Source organism: Cyprinodon tularosa, unplaced genomic scaffold, assembly GCF_016077235.1.
Source record: "Cyprinodon tularosa strain WSP-4 unplaced genomic scaffold, ASM1607723v1 ctg1271, whole genome shotgun sequence".
In the NCBI taxonomy this organism is placed as follows: domain Eukaryota; kingdom Metazoa; phylum Chordata; class Actinopteri; order Cyprinodontiformes; family Cyprinodontidae; genus Cyprinodon; species Cyprinodon tularosa.
The window spans coordinates 2908-16459 of NW_024038083.1; the positions used below are offsets into that span (position 1 = coordinate 2908).

At 45.7% G+C, this 13552-nt stretch overlaps 1 long non-coding RNA gene and 6 other non-coding genes across 7 annotated transcripts; 5 read left to right on the forward strand and 2 right to left on the reverse strand.

The window, feature by feature from the left end:
* Nucleotides 1-2560: 2560 nt before the first annotated feature.
* On the forward strand, nucleotides 2561-3429 carry LOC119777781. Its single transcript, XR_005279965.1, has 3 exons — nucleotides 2561-2909; nucleotides 2982-3289; nucleotides 3365-3429. It is a non-coding gene; the product is annotated as an uncharacterized LOC119777781 (long non-coding RNA).
* A 516-nt stretch (nucleotides 3430-3945) lies between these two features.
* Nucleotides 3946-4108, forward strand: LOC119777786. The gene has a single exon (XR_005279969.1). It is a non-coding gene; the product is annotated as a U1 spliceosomal RNA (small nuclear RNA).
* Nucleotides 4109-9669: 5561 nt separating this feature from the next.
* On the forward strand, nucleotides 9670-9832 carry LOC119777790. Its single transcript, XR_005279972.1, has one exon. It is a non-coding gene; the product is annotated as a U1 spliceosomal RNA (small nuclear RNA).
* A 773-nt stretch (nucleotides 9833-10605) lies between these two features.
* trnag-gcc lies at nucleotides 10606-10676 on the reverse strand. The gene has a single exon. It is a non-coding gene; the product is annotated as a tRNA-Gly (tRNA).
* An 853-nt stretch (nucleotides 10677-11529) lies between these two features.
* LOC119777791 lies at nucleotides 11530-11692 on the forward strand. The gene has a single exon (XR_005279973.1). It is a non-coding gene; the product is annotated as a U1 spliceosomal RNA (small nuclear RNA).
* A 773-nt stretch (nucleotides 11693-12465) lies between these two features.
* trnag-gcc lies at nucleotides 12466-12536 on the reverse strand. The gene has a single exon. It is a non-coding gene; the product is annotated as a tRNA-Gly (tRNA).
* An 853-nt stretch (nucleotides 12537-13389) lies between these two features.
* LOC119777784 lies at nucleotides 13390-13552 on the forward strand. Its single transcript, XR_005279967.1, has one exon. It is a non-coding gene; the product is annotated as a U1 spliceosomal RNA (small nuclear RNA).

Below are 13552 nucleotides of genomic sequence, written 5' to 3' on the forward strand. Positions count from 1 at the left end.
GGCGCTCCTCTACCGACCAGTAGGCTCTATAATATCTCCCAAACCGAGAGGCAGGCCATGGAGAAATATATTAACGAGTCGTTAGCCGCCGGCCTCATACGCCCCTCGTCTTCTCCCCTAGGAGCAGGGTTTTTCTTTGTCGGAAAAAAGGACGGGTCCCTACGTCCGTGCATTGATTACCGTGGGTTAAACGCCATTACCGTTAAGAATAAGTATCCCCTACCGCTCCTCTCCTCAGCCCTCGAACCGGTACAATCGGCCACTATCTTTACGAAGTTAGATCTTCGCAACGCTTACCACTTGGTACGGGTCCGCCAGGGGGATGAGTGGAAAACGGCCTTCAAGACCCCCATAGGTCATTTCGAGTACCTCGTGATGCCTTTCGGCCTGTGCAATGCTCCCTCAGTTTTTCAGGCCCTCGTGAACGATGTCCTCAGAGACTTCTTGAATGTTTTTGTTTTTGTTTATCTGGATGATATCTTGATCTATTCCCGTGATTTGGCTGAGCATCAACACCACGTTCGTCTTGTCCTCCAGCGCCTCCTGGAGAACAAACTGTTTGTCAAAGCAGAGAAATGTGAGTTCCACAAGTCCTCAATTACCTTCCTTGGGCTCATCCTTGAAGGGGGACGTGTTCGACCCGACCCTGATAAGATTAAGGCTGTCCGTGACTGGCCCAGTTCCTCAAAGCAGAAAGGAGCTGCAGCGTTTTCTTGGCTTCGCCAACTTCTATAGACGTTTTATCCGCAGCTACAGCCAGGTTGCCGCCCCCCTTCATGCTCTTACCTCTGTAAAGGTCCCCTTCCAGTGGAATCCTGAAGCTGAAGCAGCCTTCAGTTCTCTTAGGGCTAGGTTCTCCCAGGCACCCATACTTATTCACCCCGATCCCAAGAAACAGTTCACAGTTGAGATTGATGCCTCTGACACTGGTGTTGGCGCTGTGTTATCTCAACGGTCTGATCTGGACCAAAAGCTTCACCCCTGTGCTTTCTTTTCCCGACGTTTGTCTCCAGCAGAAAGAAACTACGACGTGGGGGACAGAGAGCTCCTGGCAATTAAACTCGCTCTTGAGGAGTGGCGCCATTGGCTGGAGGGTTCCGAGCAACCTGTGCAGATCTTAACTGACCACAAGAACCTGGCCTACCTACAATCAGCTAAGCGCCTCAACCCCAGGCAAGCACGTTGGTCACTTTTTTTTTCTCGGTTCAATCTAACCATCTCTTACCGCCCCGGGTCCAAGAACCAGAAGGCAGATGCATTGTCACGCCTGCACTCCCCACCGGACTCTGAAGAGGAACCAGCCCCCATTCTGCCATCCTCCTGCACCTTCGGCGCGCTCAAGTGGGAGATCGAGAATCTAATCTCTCAAGCCCAACAGTCGGACCCGGACCCGGGTGACGGCCCACCTGACCGTCTCTATGTTCCTGCCTCCGTTCGTCCCCAGGTCTTACTATGGGCCCATTCAGAGAAGTTTTCTGCCCATCCCGGGGTGCACCGCACCTACTCCTTCCTCTCCCGTCACTTCTGGTGGCCCCACATGTCCCGCGACACTAGAGGCTTTGTGCGCTCCTGTCCTGTTTGCTCCCAAAACAAGGATTCTAACAGACCCCCTGCCGGTCTCCTACAGCCACTTCCTGTTCCAGGACGCCCCTGGTCCCATATCGCTCTAGATTTCGTTACTGGTCTTCCCTCCTCCAACGGTTTCACGACTATCCTCACGATCATTGATCGCTTTTCTAAGGCTTGTCACCTCGTCGCCCTACGTAAGCTCCCTTCCGCCCTGCAAACGGCCCAGCTCCTGGTTCGACATGTTTTCCGCCTCCATGGGATCCCCCAGGACATCCTGTCTGACCGTGGTCCACAGTTTGTTTCCAAGGTCTGGAAGGAGTTTGCCTCAGCCCTGGGGGCCAGGTATACCCTCACTTCTGGTTACCACCCGCAAACTAACGGTCAGACGGAGCGCATGAACCAGGAGCTGGAGGCCACTCTCCGCTGCCTCACCTCATCTAATCCTTCAGATTGGAGCAAATACCTATCCTGGGTTGAGTACGCCCACAACACCCAAGTTTCCTCTGCCACCGGAGTCTCGCCTTTTGAAGCCTCCCTAGGCTACCAGCCTCCCCTGTTCCCCTCTGAAGAGAAACAAGTTGCGGTCCCCTCCGTCCACCACCACATTCTCCGTTGTAGACACTTCTGGGCTCAGACCATTCGGGCCCTCCAAGGAACGGCGGAGCGGAACCGCCGATTCGCCGACCGGAAACGTGTCCCGGCGCCCCATTACCAACCCGGTCAGCGGGTCTGGCTCTCTACTAGGGATCTCCCCTCCCGTTCCTCCCACAGGAAACTATCCCCCCCGTTTTTCTGGACCTTACGAGATAACCTCCATCGTCAGTCCCACTGCAGTCCGTCTCCGTCTCCCATCCCACTCTAGAGTTCACCCCACGTTCCACGTTTCCCGAATTAAGCCCGTCGTCTCTAGTCCCTTGTGCCCTCTGGCCGAACCCCCCCCAACCACCCCGGACCTCCAGGGACGCCGGATCCGTGGGATCGTGGACTCCCGTCGCCGGGGTAGAGGTTTTCAATACCTCGTCGACTGGGAGGGCTGCGGTCCCGAGGACCGGTCATGGGTTCCCGGTTCCTGGATCACTGACCAGTCACTCCTTGAGTCCTTCCGGTCTTCCCGTCCCTCCACGTCTTCCTCTCGGTCCCCTGGTGGTGACCGTTGAGGGGGGGGTGGTGTCAGGACTCAGTCTCTGCTGGCCTGCTTTTTCCCTCTGCTCTCTCCACAGCTGACGGCAATTGACTGATGGGCGGGGTGCGCGCCCTCGGCGTGTGTTCAGCGGCGCTGGGCTGCACTATAAGATCTGCACTCTGACAGCAGGAGGACGCCAGAGTATTATCCGTTGTTGGTATGCTTCAGAGGCCTCAGTCTCCAGGCTGATCAAACCTTTTTCTAAGCTCGTGCTCTCTGTGTCTCCCAGGTTCTGCTTGCCTTTTTCCCCCCCGAGGCTCAGGCGAAGCAGAGCAGCCTTCCGCCTCAGCTCGTTTCTGGCCCAGCTGATCCCTCGTCTCTGGCTCCTGGAAACCCACTCGGCTTCGTGGACCGCCGAACCGGGCCGTGGAAGGACCACCCCCGGATCCGTCTGGTTCCCCTGCTGTCTCAGGATTTGGCCAGCGCCGCTCGGACCCAGCCTGCGCCCTGCTCCACCGGTCAGCTGTCGGAACCTCTCCGCCTGCAGAGCTAAGTTCACTCAGTCCCCCCCCCCCCGGCCGTTCCCAAGCCTAAGTGGTAAGCCGGCGCGTCTCACCTTCTTCTTCTCCCTCTGCCTTCCTCCGCTAATTGTTTCCTCTCCTTAATCCCTAGATTGTTCGTGTTCCGCTCGAGAGATTCGCCTCGCGAACTCCTCTTCTGGTGGTCGTTTCCTAGAGGAGTTACGAATTATTATTTCCTTTAAGAATAAAACGTTAATCTGTGACCTGTTTTTCCTGAGTGTTCTGCATGTGGGTCAGACATATCAGACCAACCATGACACCTACTTTCTTTTAGAAAAAGATAGCAAAAAAGGCTGGAAGATTTACTTCCCATTCAAGGTAATTGGAGGCATACCCCTTTCAGTCTTATATGAATACCTTGTAATTTTCATGCCTGTATACTACAAGGTATATAGGAATCATGAATGGATTCAGTGTCACTGATCCTGTCAGCTCTGGGTCAATGGAAGAACAAGCATCTCCCACAAACTAGGGTGGCTCAAATGTATCAAAATAGGTGCCTTTGATCTGAACAGATGAGGCTTTTGGGCTCCTCCTCCTCTTATAAAGGATCAATAGCTCGTGCCTCAACTTAACAACTGCTCATGCTGAAGGGTAGGGGGCTACATTGGCCACTGCTTAACAACATTCAGCTGCCTTGAATGGGGCCTTTGACTTAGACTGTTCCACATCATACTTACCTGGCAGAGGCGACACCTTGATCATGAAAGAGGTTCACCCAGAGTGAGGCTTGCTATTGCACCCCGGATGTGCCGACCTTTGCCAATTCCTCATATGTGGGAATTTCGACTGCATAAATTGTGGTAGTCGGGGACTCCGTACCCCCTGTCCCCTGGTTTATGTCCAAAGAAATACATGCTTTTTGAAGTGCTTGAATTCCTTGTTGTGTCCTGCCAGACTGTCAAAGCAGTTGAGTGTACAGTATAAAATACAATGCAATCCCTAAAACAAACTTGTCCAAAATAAAGTATTTTCCACAACGAAAGTTTGAATAATGGTTGTGGTCGTACAGGGGTGGATTTCGGATATGTTGTTTGAGAGATTGCACTGAGTGGAGCCTGTGATGTCCCTGGTCCTAATTGTATGGTCGCAGCAGCCTTCAAGTTCGTCAAAATCTGCAATTTTGATAGCTAATATCTCGCAGATACTTTGTACAATCTGTATCAAACTTGATGTCTGACTCCCTTCTCTGAGACTCTATAAACCTGAAAAAGCCCAGCGTCCTAGAACTTTCCGCTGGCTATTTTTTCTTGCATAACTCAAGAACCTTGTGGGCTTGGGACCCCACAATGGCGCCAAACAATCCTTTGACAGTCTTGAACAAGTGTGTAAAATTTGGTAACTCTACCTATAATAGCAAATAGAATTTATTGATCACAAAATGGATCAATTACCTCTCTAAATTTAACCCGGCCCCTTAAGGTGCAGTGGGCAGCCTAGGGAAAATAGTGGGGTTAATGGGTCTTGCTCAGAGATTCAGCTGTGGATATCTCAGATAGCACATCTGTACACTAGGCCAACATTCCCCCATATGCAACAGTTTGGATAGCCCAGAGAGGTGCAAGCCTGGGATACTTGTGTTTTCAAAAAGACAACTTCTAGACACACTGCATTGGCCGGGAATTGGACCCGGGTCCCCCACATGGCAAGCAAAAATTCTACCACTGAACCACCAATGCTGAAAAGACGCAATCACTTTGATAGTAGAGTCTGTTTTGTCTGCTAGCAGGATATCTTCTTGTGGTCATAGGACCCTAACACCTATTTTAGGCCAATCGGTCAAGATTGTCGTACAGGGTTGGATTTCGGATATGTTGTTTGAGGCATAGCACTGGGTGGAGCCTGTGAGTTTGATGTCCCAGGTCCCCAGTGTACGGTCGTAGCAGCGTTCGAGTTTGTCAAAATCTGCATTTTTGATGGCTAATATCTCGTAGATACTTTGATCTGTATCAAACTTGATGTCTGCCTCCCTCCTCTGAGACTCTACAAACTAGAAAAAGCCCAGCTTTATTGAACCTTCCGCTGGCTATCTGTCCTTCAGAATTATCCTAGCTGACTGAGACTGATGGCTATTTTGTCAGTGACGGGGAGCTGCGCACTGTGTAGCTGAGCATAGAATCCTACTTTCTTTTAGAAAAAGACAGCAAAAAAGGCTGGAATATTTACTTCCCATTCAAGGTAATTGGAGGCATACCCCTTTCAGTCTTATATGAATACCTTGTAATTTTCATGCCTGTATACTAAAAGGTATATAGGAATCATGAATGGATTCAGTGCCACTGATCCTGTCAGCTCTGGCACTGCATGAAAAGTGAGATTTTCGTCCCCGTAAACCCCCGTAAACTCCCGCAGATCTGCCTGATTTTCGTCAGTTTCCGACAATTTGCAACCCGTGCTTGTCCGCGTTTGTCGTGCCACAAATTGTCGAAAACGTACCGTGACGTATGTGGAGAGCGATCAGCTGTACTAATGGCCCTAATTAGCATATGAATGCAGCAAACCCGCGCGGCTGGCCAGGTCTGGCTTGAATAACCTTCTCAGTATTGGCTGAAACCACTATTCTCAAACAAATGAAATCGCTCGTGATTGGCAGCAAAACCACACGTGGCCACGCCAGGCTTTAATTTTCTTACTGAGTATTGGACGGAACCACTTCTTTTTAAACAAGTAAAGTCGCTCGTGATTGGTTGGCATATATATATATTTACATATATATATATTTATTCATTCATATATATATATATTCATATATTTATTCATTCATATATTTATTCATTCATATGCTGTGTATTTATGTTATCCTACACTACTACACAATTATTATGCTACCATCAAGGACATGAATGAATTTATACAGGAAATGAAGATTTGCCAGGAAGCTGTTTATGCAAAGAAAGAGCTTTATTAAAACACACACAACTATATACAACGCGTATCCAAACACATGCGTATCTAAAAATTAAAACTCTGTGAACGGTCCATTTGCTTCCTCGGGGTTGGAGGTAACTGGCAGCATTCCCTCCGAGGCAGGTCCGATGTGCAGACGCCTACTGTGCGTGGCCCTGTACTAAGGCATCGCTTCTAACCGGGACTGCAGCTTAACACAGAGTTCAGTGAGATCCGGCCTACGAAATGACGGCGACCGTACAATCCATCCAGAGACACCGCCGACGACGCCATCTTCTTCGTCGGACATGAGGTCGACGGTGGCGGACTTCCAGAGTTCCACTTCCTCATCTGCCAGCACACTCTGCCTCGCCTTCAGCAGCTGAAAAAAAAAACATGAATCAGCGCACTGCGTATGGACACAACACATCTATCAATGCACCTGAAAAATAGTCACCAAATAAAGTCTTACCCTCTTTCTTCTGGCCCGACTCCGAGCAGATAGCCTGGCAGCCTCCGCACGCAGCGTGCTGGCTAGCAGCGTGTATCTGAAGCTCCTGCATACCGTCTCATAATACGTCTTACAGGCAGCTGGAAAACAATTAAATGAGAGTGGTATGAATAAAAAAAAAAAAAAATCAAACGCAAGTCACAGTAACATGGAAGGAGAAAACATTAAAACAAGTCACTTACACACAATGTCGTCTTTATCAACATCGTGCAAATCCGAGCAAATAGGAGGTCACCGCCTCATTGTGAGGCGACTGTAGTCTGTGAAAAAAAAAAAAAAAAGTACAGCTATGGTCGGTATCCATCCGTATCCATGTCCTTTTACCGCAGAATGAAAGCATATTCTTTAAACCTTACCCCTGCTCCGGTTCATAGCGCCTGCAATTAGTCTCCGAGTTGTTAAGACGGCATACTGCTTCCTGTGAATCACAAAAAATACACTTTAATAAAGCTTTAGGCTAGGCTGCTTTTAGCTTACCTAGCTAGGCTAGGTTGTCTTTAGCTTGCCTAGCTAAGCTAGGCTGCTTTTAGCATAGCTACCAGTAATCGAACATATATTTACCGCTAGCGTGGCGTTGTGCACCCGTCTTCTCTTCCTCGAGTTCGTATATCCCGCAAAGTTGCTCGTCTGCTGCAGGGAATTCTCCAGCTGAGTGAGGCGCTCATTCATGTCGGCAGTATGTTGGGCAAGCTGACGAGACAGTCCGCTGATAGCAATCAGCAGTTTCTTCTCGTCAGTCTGCGGGCTGGCCGAAAGTTGTGGACTAAGAGCAGTTGGAGGCGAGTTGAACGCGAGACGTCGTGCAGCCATTGTTCACGTAACAACAAAATACAAACACGGTAACTGGAGATGAAGCTCTTCTGAGTATAGTAACACAAACATGTCTGCTAATATGCTGGTCTCGCGAGAAGTCGTAGTGCACAAAAGCTCACACGTGATTGGACAATGGGGCCGAAGGCTCATCAGGCTCCTCCAATCACATACGACGTCATTGTTATACGGAAGGACTCGCGAGAAGAGCTCGCGTCGCTCCATTCTGGAAGGTGGCAGTAATGCACCTATAAATTGTTTGCAATTGCAATTGTTTGTCTCCATAAGATTGAATTTGAGCAGGTGGACATTAGAGATAATAAATGCAACAACAAGTTTTTGAATCAATATTCTATAAATAATATGTACCCAGGAAGAACAAAAAGCACAGCTCTCTTACAAAATTTTAAGAAATCTATGATAGTCAAAATTAGGACAAATTATTTGAAATTCCCAATTCCTCCTAAATATAAAGAATTACAATTTAAAATAATAAATAACATATATCCTTCAAATGAGTTTTTAAGAGAGAGATTTAAGTTTAATGTTGAGAACTGTGGCTTTTGTACAACTCAATTGGAAACAACTAAACATCTTTTTTATGAATGTAAAGAAGTATTAAACTTATGGGATCAACTTCGAAACTTTCTGTCTTCTAAAACAATAAATTTAGATTTTATTTCCTGGCAAAACATTCAATTCGGTTTATCCATTAAAGAAAAAAAAATTGGAATTTTTAATCAATATTCTAATAATTGTAACAAAGTATTATATCCATAAATGTCGCTATGCAAAATGCTCCCTCTCAATCTCTGCTCTCAAAAATGAACTTTCCCTTTTCAAAAGATGTCTGAGAAAGATGCAGAATTTAAATGCAATTAAATTGTTTGAGTTAATTGAAGAATTTCAGTTGGTAGTCCCCACTGATTCATTTACTTTAACTACTATTATTATTTTATTTATTTTTATTTATTTTATTTTATTTTATACTTTGTTCCAGCCGGTGCATTTAATTTTATTTTTCAAAAGCAGGAGTTGTGATATTTCTTCTTGTATTGAAATATTTGTTATTGACTTGTTATTTGAGATTGTTATTGTTTTCTTATATATTCAATAACAAAAAAAAAAAAAAGTGGAAATCTAAAAAAAAAAAATTAACCATTACAGCCAACTGATTCTGATTAAAACTAATTTTTGAAGTAAATTATTTTGTGTATTTCTTTTACATAACATTTGCATACACAGTAATCTAGCGTACTTTAATTAAATAAATCAATTCAAGCTAAAATGTAAGAGTCTATAATTAGGCTATACTGAGCCTGATCTATTTCTACCATCTATTTGGGGTATATTTATTGCCACACTTTGGGCCACTTAAAACCAATTTAGCATGCTGACCTATGTCCTTATGAGCACAGTGTACCAATCTTCTGATGGCTACTTCCAACAGGATAATGCGCCATGTTATAAAGTGAATCATCTCAGAATCATTTCTTGAAACTTTTCCACTTAAGTAATTGTGAATTGAGCATATTGACAGACAACATTTTATTTTTTATCTTAAATGCAAATTTAAAAAAAAATAATTACTGCTCTAAATGTATTGCTCTGTCAGCTAAAGATCTGTTTTGGTCTCTATACTTTAATTAAATAAATCAATTCAAGCTAAAATGTAAGAGGCTATACCTGATCTCTTTGTATCAGAGATTTTCTTACCCAGGTTTGCATTTGTATAGCTCACAGCATGTTCATTTACATGTTAAAGCCTCCCTTAGAATTCCATGGGGGGGAGGCATGGGGGGAACACTGCCTAAGAAATTCCACGTCAATTTCTGACAATTTACGGGAGTTTTCGACGAAGCCTGCAAATTGCCGTAAACTGCCGCTAACCTGAAGTTCCACGACAATCTACAGTGCCGTATATTGACGAAAATCCCACTTTTCATGCAGTGTGGGTCAATGGAAGAACAAGCATCTCCCACAAACTAGGGTGGCTCAAATGTATCAAAATAGGTGCCTTTGATCTGAACAGATGAGGCTTTTGGGCTCCTCCTCCTCTTATAAAGGATCAATAGCTCGTGCCTCAACTTAACAACTGCTCATGCTGAAGGGTAGGGGGCTACATTGGCCACTGCTTAACAACATTCAGCTGCCTTGAATGGGGCCTTTGACTTAGACTGTTCCACATCATACTTACCTGGCAGAGGCGACACCTTGATCATGAAAGAGGTTCACCCAGAGTGAGGCTTGCTATTGCACCCCGGATGTGCCGACCTTTGCCAATTCCTCATATGTGGGAATTTCGACTGCATAATTTGTGGTAGTGGGGGACTGCGTACCCCCTGTCCCCTGGTTTATGTCCAAAGAAATACATACTTTTTGAAGTGCTTGAATTCCTTGTTGTGTCCTGCCAGACTGTCAAAGCAGTTGAGTGTACAGTATAAAATACAATGCAATCCCTAAAACAAACTTGTCCAAAATAAAGTATTTTCCACGACGAAAGTTTGAATAATGGTTGTGGTCGTACAGGGGTGGATTTCGGATATGTTGTTTGAGAGATTGCACTGAGTGGAGCCTGTGATGTCCCTGGTCCTAATTGTATGGTCGCAGCAGCCTTCAAGTTCGTCAAAATCTGCAATTTTGATAGCTAATATCTCGCAGATACTTTGTACAATCTGTATCAAACTTGATGTCTGACTCCCTTCTCTGAGACTCTATAAACCTGAAAAAGCCCAGCGTCCTAGAACTTTCCGCTGGCTATTTTTCCTTGCATAACTCAAGAACCTTGTGGGCTTGGGACCCCACAATGGCAACAAACAATCCTTTGACAGTCTTGAACAAGTGTGTAAAATTTGGTAACTCTACCTATAATAGCAAATAGAATTTATTGATCACAAAATGGATCAATTACCTCTCTAAATTTAACCCGGCCCCTTAAGGTGCAGTGGGCTGCCTAGGGAAAATAGTGGGGTTAATGGGTCTTGCTCAGAGATTCAGCTGTGGATATCTCAGATAGCACATCTGTACACTAGGCCAACATTCCCCCATATGCAACAGTTTGGATAGCCCAGAGAGGTGCAAGCCTGGGATGCTTGTGTTTTCAAAAAGACAACTTCTAAACACACTGCATTGGCCGGGAATTGAACCCGGGTCCCCCACATGGCAAGCGAGAATTCTACCACTGAACCACCAATGCTGAAAAGATGCAATCACTTTGATAGTAGAGTCTGTTTTGTCTGCTAGCAGGATATCTTCTTGTGGTCATAGGACCCTAACACCTATTTTAGGCCAATCGGTCAAGATTGTCGTACAGGGTTGGATTTCGGATATGTTGTTGGAGGCATAGCACTGGGTGGAGCCTGTGAGTTTGATGTCCCAGGTCCCCAGTGTACGGTCGTAGCAGCGTTCGAGTTTGTCAAAATCTGCATTTTTGATGGCTAATATCTCGTAGATACTTTGATCTGTATCAAACTTGATGTCTGCCTCCCTCCTCTGAGACTCTACAAACTAGAAAAAGCCCAGCTTTATTGAACCTTCCGCTGGCTATCTGTCCTTCAGAATTATCCTAGCTGACTGAGACTGATGGCTATTTTGTCAGTAACAGGGAGCTGCGCACTGTGTAGTTGAGCGTAGAATCCTACTTTCTTTTAGAAAAAGACAGCAAAAAAGGCTGGAAGATTTACTTCCCATTCAAGGTAATTGGAGGCATACCCCTTTCAGTCTTATATGAATACCTTGTAATTTTCATGCCTGTATACTAAAAGGTATATAGGAATCATGAATGGATTCAGTGCCACTGATCCTGTCAGCTCTGGGTCAATGGAAGAACAAGCATCTCCCACAAACTAGGGTGGCTCAAATGTATCAAAATAGGTGCCTTTGATCTGAACAGATGAGGCTTTTGGGCTCCTCCTCCTCTTATAAAGGATCAATAGCTCGTGCCTCAACTTAACAACTGCTCATGCTGAAGGGTAGGGGGCTACATTGGCCACTGCTTAACAACATTCAGCTGCCTTGAATGGGGCCTTTGACTTAGACTGTTCCACATCATACTTACCTGGCAGAGGCGACACCTTGATCATGAAAGAGGTTCACCCAGAGTGAGGCTTGCTATTGCACCCCGGATGTGCCGACCTTTGCCAATTCCTCATATGTGGGAATTTCGACTGCATAATTTGTGGTAGTGGGGGACTGCGTACCCCCTGTCCCCTGGTTTATGTCCAAAGAAATACATACTTTTTGAAGTGCTTGAATTCCTTGTTGTGTCCTGCCAGACTGTCAAAGCAGTTGAGTGTACAGTATAAAATACAATGCAATCCCTAAAACAAACTTGTCCAAAATAAAGTATTTTCCACGACGAAAGTTTGAATAATGGTTGTGGTCGTACAGGGGTGGATTTCGGATATGTTGTTTGAGAGATTGCACTGAGTGGAGCCTGTGATGTCCCTGGTCCTAATTGTATGGTCGCAGCAGCCTTCAAGTTCGTCAAAATCTGCAATTTTGATAGCTAATATCTCGCAGATACTTTGTACAATCTGTATCAAACTTGATGTCTGACTCCCTTCTCTGAGACTCTATAAACCTGAAAAAGCCCAGCGTCCTAGAACTTTCCGCTGGCTATTTTTCCTTGCATAACTCAAGAACCTTGTGGGCTTGGGACCCCACAATGGCAACAAACAATCCTTTGACAGTCTTGAACAAGTGTGTAAAATTTGGTAACTCTACCTATAATAGCAAATAGAATTTATTGATCACAAAATGGATCAATTACCTCTCTAAATTTAACCCGGCCCCTTAAGGTGCAGTGGGCTGCCTAGGGAAAATAGTGGGGTTAATGGGTCTTGCTCAGAGATTCAGCTGTGGATATCTCAGATAGCACATCTGTACACTAGGCCAACATTCCCCCATATGCAACAGTTTGGATAGCCCAGAGAGGTGCAAGCCTGGGATGCTTGTGTTTTCAAAAAGACAACTTCTAAACACACTGCATTGGCCGGGAATTGAACCCGGGTCCCCCACATGGCAAGCGAGAATTCTACCACTGAACCACCAATGCTGAAAAGACGCAATCACTTTGATAGTAGAGTCTGTTTTGTCTGCTAGCAGGATATCTTCTTGTGGTCATAGGACCCTAACACCTATTTTAGGCCAATCGGTCAAGATTGTCGTACAGGGTTGGATTTCGGATATGTTGTTTGAGGCATAGCACTGGGTGGAGCCTGTGAGTTTGATGTCCCAGGTCCCCAGTGTACGGTCGTAGCAGCGTTCGAGTTTGTCAAAATCTGCATTTTTGATGGCTAATATCTCGTAGATACTTTGATCTGTATCAAACTTGATGTCTGCCTCCCTCCTCTGAGACTCTACAAACTAGAAAAAGCCCAGCTTTATTGAACCTTCCGCTGGCTATCTGTCCTTCAGAATTATCCTAGCTGACTGAGACTGATGGCTATTTTGTCAGTGACGGGGAGCTGCGCACTGTGTAGTTGAGCGTAGAATCCTACTTTCTTTTAGAAAAAGACAGCAAAAAAGGCTGGAAGATTTACTTCCCATTCAAGGTAATTGGAGGCATACCCCTTTCAGTCTTATATGAATACCTTGTAATTTTCATGCCTGTATACTAAAAGGTATATAGGAATCATGAATGGATTCAGTGCCACTGATCCTGTCAGCTCTGGGTCAATGGAAGAACAAGCATCTCCCACAAACTAGGGTGGCTCAAATGTATCAAAATAGGTGCCTTTGATCTGAACAGATGAGGCTTTTGGGCTCCTCCTCCTCTTATAAAGGATCAATAGCTCGTGCCTCAACTTAACAACTGCTCATGCTGAAGGGTAGGGGGCTACATTGGCCACTGCTTAACAACATTCAGCTGCCTTGAATGGGGCCTTTGACTTAGACTGTTCCACATCATACTTACCTGGCAGAGGCGACACCTTGATCATGAAAGAGGTTCACCCAGAGTGAGGCTTGCTATTGCACCCCGGATGTGCCGACCTTTGCCAATTCCTCATATGTGGGAATTTCGACTGCATAATTTGTGGTAGTGGGGGACTGCGTACCCCCTGTCCCCTG